We start from the raw sequence: 10,321 nt of genomic DNA, 5'->3' as shown, positions 1-10,321 counted from the left end.
GGGGCTGTACAATTAACATCGCGCTACATAACTTTGCACAGTTTGAAGAGGATTGGTGTTCTTGAAAAAGCGAATGTTTTATTGATGTTTATCACGCTCGGCATTATTTTAAAGATTTATACTTAAAATTTCGTGTCCGTGTTTCATATTGTAAGTTTATTTGCAACATGAACAACATGAAAACACATGAGTTTGCTCGTTACCGTTTACACATCACTGGCGAGTACTAAAATACTGGCTCACAATTTTTTTGGCGTGCCGTCTAATAAATCGATGAACGCCGGCTGCACGAACGAAAAAGTGTCCCGTAACTCACATTTTCCCGTTACGCTGTGTCCCGTTACGCTCATTGTACGCATCTATCTCTCTTCCACTCGATTGGAACAACCATCGATTTGACTTTTTCGAGACACATTAAACTTATAACACTCCCATTCATTTCCTACTTTCCCTATCATCGTCCTATCCTTAACAGAATAACACAGATTGGAAGAATTTTAATAGCAAACATGTATAAAAGTTATAGTTAAAATAATCTCTTCGTTAAAGTAATAAACATATTTAAATTAATGAGTGCAAATAAAAGTACATTTATCAATTAAATTGTAGATTTCATTTTACTCCTTCTTTGCATCCAAACAAAATAGTGATAATTCAATAAAAATGATTCAATTTTATTCATAAAAGTATGCAATCATTTCATCAATGTTTTGTTATGACGTCACGTTAAACTATCGTCCGTAAACCGACTTTACAGACAATCAATTTTCACGTAGCATTCATTGCGTCACACCGTCGTGATGCCAGGCACTTAGTACCAGCGGGCGTGGGATCAGTGGCCGTGCCGCCGACTGTACCCGTGTGAAGGTTGAACGTGGCACGAGTGGAGTATCTCCACGAGAGCTATTCTTTGCCTGAACTGGTCGGTGCTGAGATTGAATGAAATACCGCAGAGTAAGACAACTCTCTCCGCTTCCAGCTACAATCGGCGGGTAATGACGCCACATCACTTCCCAGAACTCTGGCGGTGACTTGCGGCTGTTCGTCGATGTGCGTGACTCAACATCTTCCCGTGCTTATTCACGCGCCCTTTGTCCCAACCTCCTAACGCACCACCGGAAATGAATGAGAACACAGACAATACGTCGGGCAGTTTCTAATCGCATGGCCAATGCAGAATATTGCAACCACGATTTTAACCTGAAAAAATAATGTTGCAAGAGGAGTTAAGACGCAATAACAATGTACGCTATGATAATATGTAGTACCTTAAGGATCAGTTTAAATGAAAATTAAAAGTTAATTATATCTTAACTTAGTGGCAATATAAATTTATTGCAGAACAAAAATAAATATATGTGAAGTATCTAATACTAATTTATTCATGCCCATTAATTATATTTTAGTTTTATAGTAGTTACAGGAGTTGGAGTGAATAAACATTAAATATGAGCAAGGTTTTGTTTTTAAGTTTATTTTGATAAAAATATATTTTTTTTAAAACAGAACTTAGTTTCACCAAAGGGATTTTTGGCACTGTGTGAAGAATTAAAGAAGGCATATATTGGATGTTTCAAAATCAATGATACATAGGTTATGGGATAATAGAATTTACTACAGTCTGTCTCATGCTTTGATTACATAGCAGAGTAAATGGCACCCATTTTGCCAAATTGATAACACCTGGCTGTTAATATTAAAAATATTATTTTGTATACATTTTTCACTATATTAATATATATATATATATTATTTGACTATTTATTGATTTTTCGTATACTAGTGTATACTGACAGTGTTATTATATTTAAAGTAATACTGGAAAAAAAATAGTTCAATGCTAAACACAAATTATTTCACAGGAGTAACTACATATATGTAGCTGCCAGTCAGTATCAATAAAAAAGCATTCCATTAAATTATTTGCCATGCTTAAACACATAGGTGTAGCTCCCCAGGGTGGGGGAGGGGGGATTGAGCCTCACCTTCCCCCCTGGAATTAAGAAGCCTATCACTGAGGGAGCCCGCTTGCCTTGCAAAACCCGAGGCTGCGAAACGGGGTTGATAAACTTAAACGTCAAAACTATGTTTTATGGAAAACGTTTTGTAAATTTTTGAAGTTTTTTTGCTTATTGCATGTAATTAGGGGTAAAATATGAACAGTATAGAACACACAAGCATGCTATCCAGAGATGACTTGTGTCTGTTAAAACCCATGCGTTAAACTCTCGGGTGTTTCCCCCCTCCCCCTCATCCGTGCTAAACACTGTGGACTGGCATGTAGTCTTCTTGATTTGCATGGGCAACCTATGAGATTTCAGGGGTAACTGTAACATCATATTGCAAAGAAATGAAGATACAAAAGTGTGAGGCAAGTCACTTCAGTGCTTTCAAGAATCTGTACAGTGTTACATGCCAAACATATAATCTGAAAACACACATTTTTTTTGCCCAATTCATTCTTCTAAAAATACAGTTCAAAAAACAAAATATGAAAACAGAACTAACTACCTATCCACCCTCAGCGTGCTCTTGAACATTTTTCGTGTAAACACGCCCCACTCTGATATCCTGAAAAGTTTTCAAATCGTGTGATTTTTCCTGAAGCTCCGCACATTTGTGCCCAGGCAGGAGGGTTCCTTAAGTCGTATCACTGCGTAAAACATTCTTGAGACAGTGTTGCTTTGCGTTGTGTTGAGTATTGGGAACAGTGCTTTTCGTTCTAGTTGATGACATCACTAGCACCCATGTCGAAAAGTTTTATGAAGAATTTTAAAGTAGCAGCTCATTATAAAATAAGTACTTCACTTTAAATGATGTATCTTTTTAAAGTAGGTACATATTTTCAGATACTAAAATATGTCTTACATTTATTAACTGTTCAGAATAAAGGTACATTTCCATTTCATTATTAGGTAACATAGATGTGGAAACCTGCTGGTCACACCACAAGTCAGTTTGCTGAAATGCGCTGTCGAGCTGTCAAAGCTCCGCTACTAACAATAGCGATGACTATAACATGCACTACACAGAGCCAAGTTCAGGGTCAGCCGCGGTCAGCATCCACTCCACCGTCCGACCTCTGTGGGTCGCGGGTCAACACCAGTGGCTCCGGCCAGCAATAGCCCGGACTCTGCTCTGTGAGTGGGCCCCGAAGGGAACTAACTGCCCCATCGACAAATTTGTTGAAGCAACATGTTTCCACTAGACCTCTGGCACACAGCAGATTAAGAACACCACGGTGTACACACTAATCTGTAATCAAAATTTCCCTGAATAATTTCAAAATAATTTATGCACTGTGCAATAGCAATAAAATAAATAAATATGTGAATAAAACCCATCCTCCACCATTCCCCTAGCTGGCCTAATACTCTCGCCACTTTATTTATTTTTATTTACAGTCATTGTATAGTGTGTTTTGACTAGCACCACATTTTTTTTTTCCATTTTGCAAATATAATTTAGTTTAACTTTGGCAGTCGGGCCCAAGATTCAAAAAATAGGGTTTATGTGATCTACTTTTTCATCACCATAGTGACAGTCTAATTAGTAAAACATCACATTATCTGGGCTTTATCAGGTTCATAACTATTATGTTTTTATTATGTCCTAATAAGATCAAAATTATTATATGGTTCTATAGTTTGGAACTCTTATCACGGAAACAATTAAAGTTTTTCAAATAATCTTCAGAAGGTTTCTTTCAAAAGATGCACCATTTAACTATCATGAAATGTTTCAAAAATATAACACACATTCTTAAAGCTAGACGTTCTTCCCTCGATGCAAACTTTATCATACAGAGTTTTTTTTCCTTCAATATACGACTGTATAAAGGTAAATGACCATACATCCCTGAAAGTTCCAGCTTACAGTCACAGAAACAGATATATTTACCTCACCACTGTCATGTAAATTGCAGATGCATTGTGTGGCTAGTAGTAAATCAATTTATACTTTTATAAATCCTCACAAAATTAGTATTAACAACTTAATAATACAGTAGCATGTAAAAAAAATACTGTAATTCACTTGTAGTAATATAAATCATTAATTTTCACACATGGTATTTTGTGAGTACATGTATCTTAAATGTGAATTTAATAGTGAATTCATTTGTGTTAATTTTTTTAGTCGTAGTATTTTAAAAGTGTTGTGTATGATTGCTCGGAAATTCACATCTACACTTCACATTTTATTTTTCCTTTTCAATTTTTTTTTGTTTTTCCTTTTTTTCCATGTTTATTTTGTTTGTATTTGTATTAGTTTTATATTTGTATAGCACCAGCCCATTTTGGACTGTCTGTTAGCTGGCGCTTAATAAATGTATAAATAAATAAAATAAAAATATGTTACACCTAATCGTACCCTAATCGTATTCTTCATGCACATTACCGTTCCTAAACTCTTAGATAGGTCATGGTCGGTACCTTATTTTTGGGGAACTGATTTTGGTATTCTATCCATGACCTATCAGTTGCCAAACTTCTGTGCTTGCACAATGCTCACTTTTCCTGTGGTTTCGTCTAGATAGCCAACCAGCGTCTGGCGCCATTAACTCATGTACATCCACTTTCGTGAACATCTGGGGATGTACCAAGCGTACTGGTGTGCCAAATGAAACTTTATTATAGCGAAACTATCCTGGGATAAAGTTTGTACACTTTAATGGTCTGAACAGGAAATAATCCTAACTTAAAAAAAAAAAAATACTTGAGAAAATTAGAATGAAAGTCTTGAATACCCATTGTTTCTACCACACTTTTTACGTGTCTCTGTAACAGAGTGGCAAAGTGAGAGGCCCACAAAAATAAAAACTTGGTTAGTTGTAAATTCAAAATCCAACGGCAAATAATTTTTTTCTTTATATAATCTATTATTGCATTATGTACACTATGACAAGTAAAATAATTTTAATATTATTTGTTTGAATAATTGCTATATGTTATACTACATATCTTGGTCTGTTGGTTTATTTAATTTAAGGTAGGTATATAGGCCCTTAGTTTTTACTTAATACAAATAAAAAAATTTATAAACTCATTTTATATAGCATGATGTATGAGTGTGTGTACATAAATAATAATAATAATAATAATAATAATAATATTTGTATTTTCTATGCTGTAAATATTTTTCAGTTACAAAAACTGTTACCAAATGTTAAGAATCAATAGAACCAATTCATCAGGTAAACTGTTTTGCTGTGTTCTATTTCTGTCGTGTAAATTTAATAAACAAATGATGTGTAGAAACGAGACAGGTAGTGTGCTCGTTCCGCGATGTGCAACAGTTTCTAGCCTCGCTCAGGAAAACATTTATTAAAACAGCTGCCGATCTGTTCCCTATCTGTGATTCTGTTTGGTAACGTTCTGAAATACGGCCCGCGAGTTAGGTTACGGTTGTATCCCAACATGGCAGCGCTCATTCACTACCTCACCCAAATGTCTTGGAACACCACCCTGACTGCTTTTTTTTATAGTAAAGTTGTTTAAGCTCTTGTGGCTTTTAAAATGCGGTCAAAAGTACATCAGATGTTCTTTTATCAGTTCCACATAAATTATAATTTTTGTCATTTTCAAACTTTGGTTTTTGATGTGACAACGTCTAATGAATAAATGAACGCCGGCTGTACGCACGAATAAGTGTCCCGTTGCGCACATTGTCCCGTTAGGCTGTGTCCCGTTGCGCTCATTGTACGCTTGCGCCGCATCTATCTCTCCTTCACTCGATTGGAACAACCACTGATTTTACTTTTTTGAGGCACATTAAACTTGAAAAAATCCCATTCGTTTCCTACTTTTCCTATCATCGTCCTATCCTTAACAGAATAACACAGATTGGAAGAAGTTAAATAGCAAACATGTATAAAAGTTATAGTTAAAATCATTTCTTCGTTAAAGTAATAAACATATTTGAATTAATGAGTGCAAATAAAAGTAAATTTATCAATTAAATTGTAGATTTAATTTCACTCCTTCTTTGTATTCATACATACAAAATAGTGATAATTCAATAAAAATGATTAAATTTTATTTATAAAAGTATGCAATCATTTCATCAATGTTTTGTTATGACGTTGTCACGTTAAACTATCGTCTGTAAACCAACTTTACAGACAACCAATTTTTTTTACATTTGAAATAGACTCACTAAGTATTTTGTTTGGTAGTTTTCTGAGCGACGCTACGGTTATCTATGTGGGGCGGGCTATGTTTCCCGTGGCGACCACAGCAACTGCTGGTGGCACTTGGCGAGGGATCTGGCAGACTCGGGAGAGAGTTGAGCTACACCCGGGGGACGGAGCTCGGGACCCGCACAGCGGCCGGCGATGCTTCGCGGCCGGTCAACCCAGCTGTGCGGAACAGTGCGGGCACAAGAACCACGGGCATCACGAAGCCGTGTCACAAGAGACTGCAAGGTTACTCGTTCATGCCCCTAATTGCCTGCGCCATTTTAAATTTATCAATATTTTGTCCAGGACTGCTGCCGTAAATTTGTTATATGTTCCGATCAGGGGCGCAACAACTAAATTTCCAAAGGGGGGGCAGTATACCTTTTTATAAAGAATCATCAAGTGGGGGGTCCGGGGGTCCTCCCCCGGGAAAATTTGTATTTCAAGGTGGAAAATGGTGCTATTTAAGCAGTTTTATTATCTAAAAATTGATTACACAGTACTTTCTTTGCCCCCGTTTGCCCCCACTTCAAAGTTTCAGAGGGGGAGTAAAATACCCTTCCCCCCCCCCCCTGTTGTTGCGCCCCTGGTTCCGATCACATTAACATTTTAGTAGAATAACATTTATTATTTATTAACATTTGTAACATGCCCACAGACAGTTTGGTGGTCGCAACATATAAACTTATAAACACAGAAATGACAAATTCAGAGTACAGGTTTCTCAGAAACCAGAGGTTGGAACAAAAAGTATATTAATGACAATTTTTTTTTTTTAGCAAAAATTTAATTTAATTTTTTTTTTTTTGGATAACCCTTAGCGGGTGCTCAGTTTTTGGTGTGTGCTCTGGACTGTTGAAGGGACACACCACACTATGCACTATATCACCACCTGGGAGAAAAAGCTTTCAGAGTTTGATTGATAGCAAAATGGAGCATATATATTTTTTCCTCCAAATTATTATCACTGAAGAATTTTCATGACTTTTCCATAACTCTTCTAGGCTACTTATAACTTCCCTGAATTTTCCCTGATTTTTGGTGGCTCTTAATGGCGAGTCCTTCCATCGCAAGTCAAAATAAGCTTTCCTTTGAGTCGCAGTGACTGTCAGCTGTCACCCACCCAGCATTTACTTGAAACTTACGAAAAAATATGCTTGTAAATTTAATATTGCTACGAAAATTTGTGCTCTTATGTAATCAGCAGTCATACATATTTATTCAAAGATAATATTTATTGTACACTATACAAAAATTATTTTATTTACAGTAAAGTGAAAATATATCATAATACATTTCAATGCACACACAGTGGGGAAAAAAAGTTAATAAATAACAATATTATACCAATATTTAGTTATTTACATATTCATATAGTTTTTCTTCATAATACTGAAAATAACATTACATGATGAATAATAGCACCACATGAAATAACAAAAAAGTTAGAAATTTAATAACCTTAAACATATTTCATGCTGATAAACAAATATATATACAGATACATATGTAGGCATTACTTACACATTGGCTTGTACCTCTGTGTATTCCTTCTGTAGTTTTCATTACAGCGGATTGACTAACAATCTACAACCTGAATAGAAAAAAATTATACTAAATGCAAAACATGATGGTTGATACACCTTATCCAGGAAGCTCTGTTCAGCTGGCGATGGAAACCATAGGTGAAACCTATTAAACAAGAAATGTTGTCAGTACCGCGACCACAATACAGGCAAAAAAACAAGGGAATACATGGATATACCATGACAGTCAAAGCAAGGCCAAACATTGATACATAATTTTCAGACCTACACAATTTGAAGACAACAATTTTTTATGATAATTTTTTTTTAACTACGGGTGTGCACAAACTAATCAAGGGCTATTCAATTAACCTAACAATTTTGGGCTTACCAGGTTGTGATGAGAATTTATGGTTAATTGCAATAAAACTGAAATACCACCCAAAATGTGTGTCAATATACCATACCACACTGAAATGCATTATGTGAAACTAACACTGAGATACGTACTAATCAAGTCTTAAAATAAAGTACATATAATATAAAAAATACATTCATATATAATAAACTAAAATATATTACCAACAAAATTCATACCTTGGAAATTTTATTCCTTAACATCTAAAATTAAAGAAACATTACAGTTTTAACGTGAGTTGTAACAAAATGTTTAAATTAACTGGGTTATAAAGACTAGTTATATTTCCCAATTGATAATTCAAAATTTATTACCTCATTTATTCATTACAAACTTTGACAGGTACTCGAAAACAGATTTTCCCCCCGAATTTATGTCTTGTTCTGATTGTATCTACTGCTGACAATCATATTAGATGATTTCCTTTAAATAATTTATCTTGTATTACAATCAAAATGAGATCAGTTTTGTAAAAACACTAGTATAAACAAACACACTGTAGTATTACATGTTTAGTAATCCACCATACTCATAAACATCATTGTTAAAATTAAACCAATGTTTTAAAACCAAATTAAGCTAAAAATAAAAACAAATAATCTTGACACAATGCCAAGGCACTGCCAAGTAATAGGGGACAGATTCATTTCCAGAAGCTGGTTTTCACTTTCTAGATGGACTGATATGGCATGCGGGGATTCTTTTACGGTAATCGCCAGTTCGCTCGACTGTTGTCATTCTGCCACTGCTCTATCCCCCCTCTCTCTCCACAGGCTGGCTGGATGAACGAATCAACGAATAATGGGTTTAACGTATCTGCGACATCAAGTTCGTCAAAGAAGGATGAAGGCTAAATGGGTGAGGTAGAGCCACAATTCAATGCACTGGAGGAAAAAAAAGTGGCAATTCACGAGAAAATACACCAGCTCACCGCAACGTCAGTCATGTTTACCAACTTTTGAAAAATAAAACGTGGGTTAGATTGAACCTGAATTGCTCTGGTCAACCATCGTGGTCTCCTCGGACTAGCCGGTTACGACCATGCTCGTTCGAAATGCAGAAAGGTTCCACTCAACCTTAACTTCCTCATCGTTTCTGTTCAACATGTCTTAAGCATGAACAACTAACTGGGTTGCTACGAACTTGGACTTGTGAATCATTTAATTGCCTTTGAGCAGTTAATAAATGAAAATGAAAATCTTGCTTGCAATCTCAGGACTGGCGGTAGCAGAATCGAAGAACTAGTAACCAGTTGTCGTAGCTTAGGTGCTTCTGCTATTACCATGTGAGATGATGATGATAGAGCAATGACAAGAGTACTCTGACACAACCCACTGGCTAACAGCAAGTTTGCTACGTTTCCCAATTTTGATCACTTCAAAGGGGAACCCCACCATGAATCAAAACGCGGATCACCTTGGTGGGAGGCTGTTGACCTGACAACAGTGGAAGGCATGATGGAAGTGATCACCCTCAACTCCTTCCTCATAAAAACGGAACTAAAACCCTCAACTCCTTCCTCATAACAACAGAACTAAAACCCTCAACTCCTTCCTCATAACCACAGAACTAAAACCCTCAACTCCTTCCTCATAACAACGGAACTAAAACCATCAACTCCTTCCTCATAACCACAGAACTAAAACCATCAACTCCTTCCTCATAACAACAGAACTAAAACTCTCAACTCCTTCCTCATAACCACAGAACTAAAACCCTCAACTCCTTCCTCATAACAACGGAATTAAAACCCTCAACTCCTTCCTCATAACAACAGAACTAAAACTCTCAACTCCTTCCTCATAACCACAGAACTAAAACATGAAAATGGAGTGATAAAAAAATAATACTTATTAATTTAACTTCTGTTTTTATGATATTAAAAATTCACCAAGAGTTTTTAAAATTTTTGAATGTTGAAAATTGGGAGGTATTCCATACCACCCAAAACATGCAGCTGGGGGTGGCACTGCCTGACCGCTGATCCACACGCACACAGTCACTCATCCATTAAGAGACAGGATCCTAAGGCTCACTCTCACGAGTTATGTTCATTACTGAATTTACTTGTCCTTAGTATTAATCCTCTAAACCGATTACGACAGCTTCCTTGCATTTGATGTTGCCGTCTCTAATGATTTAATGACCTCAATGTTGATGACACATTCAACCATTCCAATTCTTGAATTTTATGTTTCA

At 36.0% G+C, this 10,321-nt stretch overlaps 1 protein-coding gene across 1 annotated transcript in view; it reads right to left on the bottom strand.

The window, feature by feature from the left end:
- Positions 1-7,609: 7,609 nt before the first annotated feature.
- The window catches only part of LOC134539916 (trafficking protein particle complex subunit 11), a 70,858-nt gene continuing 68,146 nt past the window's right edge, over positions 7,610-10,321 (bottom strand). The window contains exon 21 of the mRNA XM_063382267.1: positions 7,610-7,870. The gene's annotated coding sequence lies outside the window, so the exon portion shown is untranslated. The remainder of the gene's footprint in view (positions 7,871-10,321) is intronic.

This window comes from Bacillus rossius, chromosome 16 (genome assembly GCF_032445375.1).
Source record: "Bacillus rossius redtenbacheri isolate Brsri chromosome 16, Brsri_v3, whole genome shotgun sequence".
Lineage (NCBI taxonomy): Eukaryota > Metazoa > Arthropoda > Insecta > Phasmatodea > Bacillidae > Bacillus > Bacillus rossius.
The sequence above is the reverse complement of the archived record's forward strand: the minus strand, read 5'-3'. Positions and strand labels throughout refer to the sequence as shown.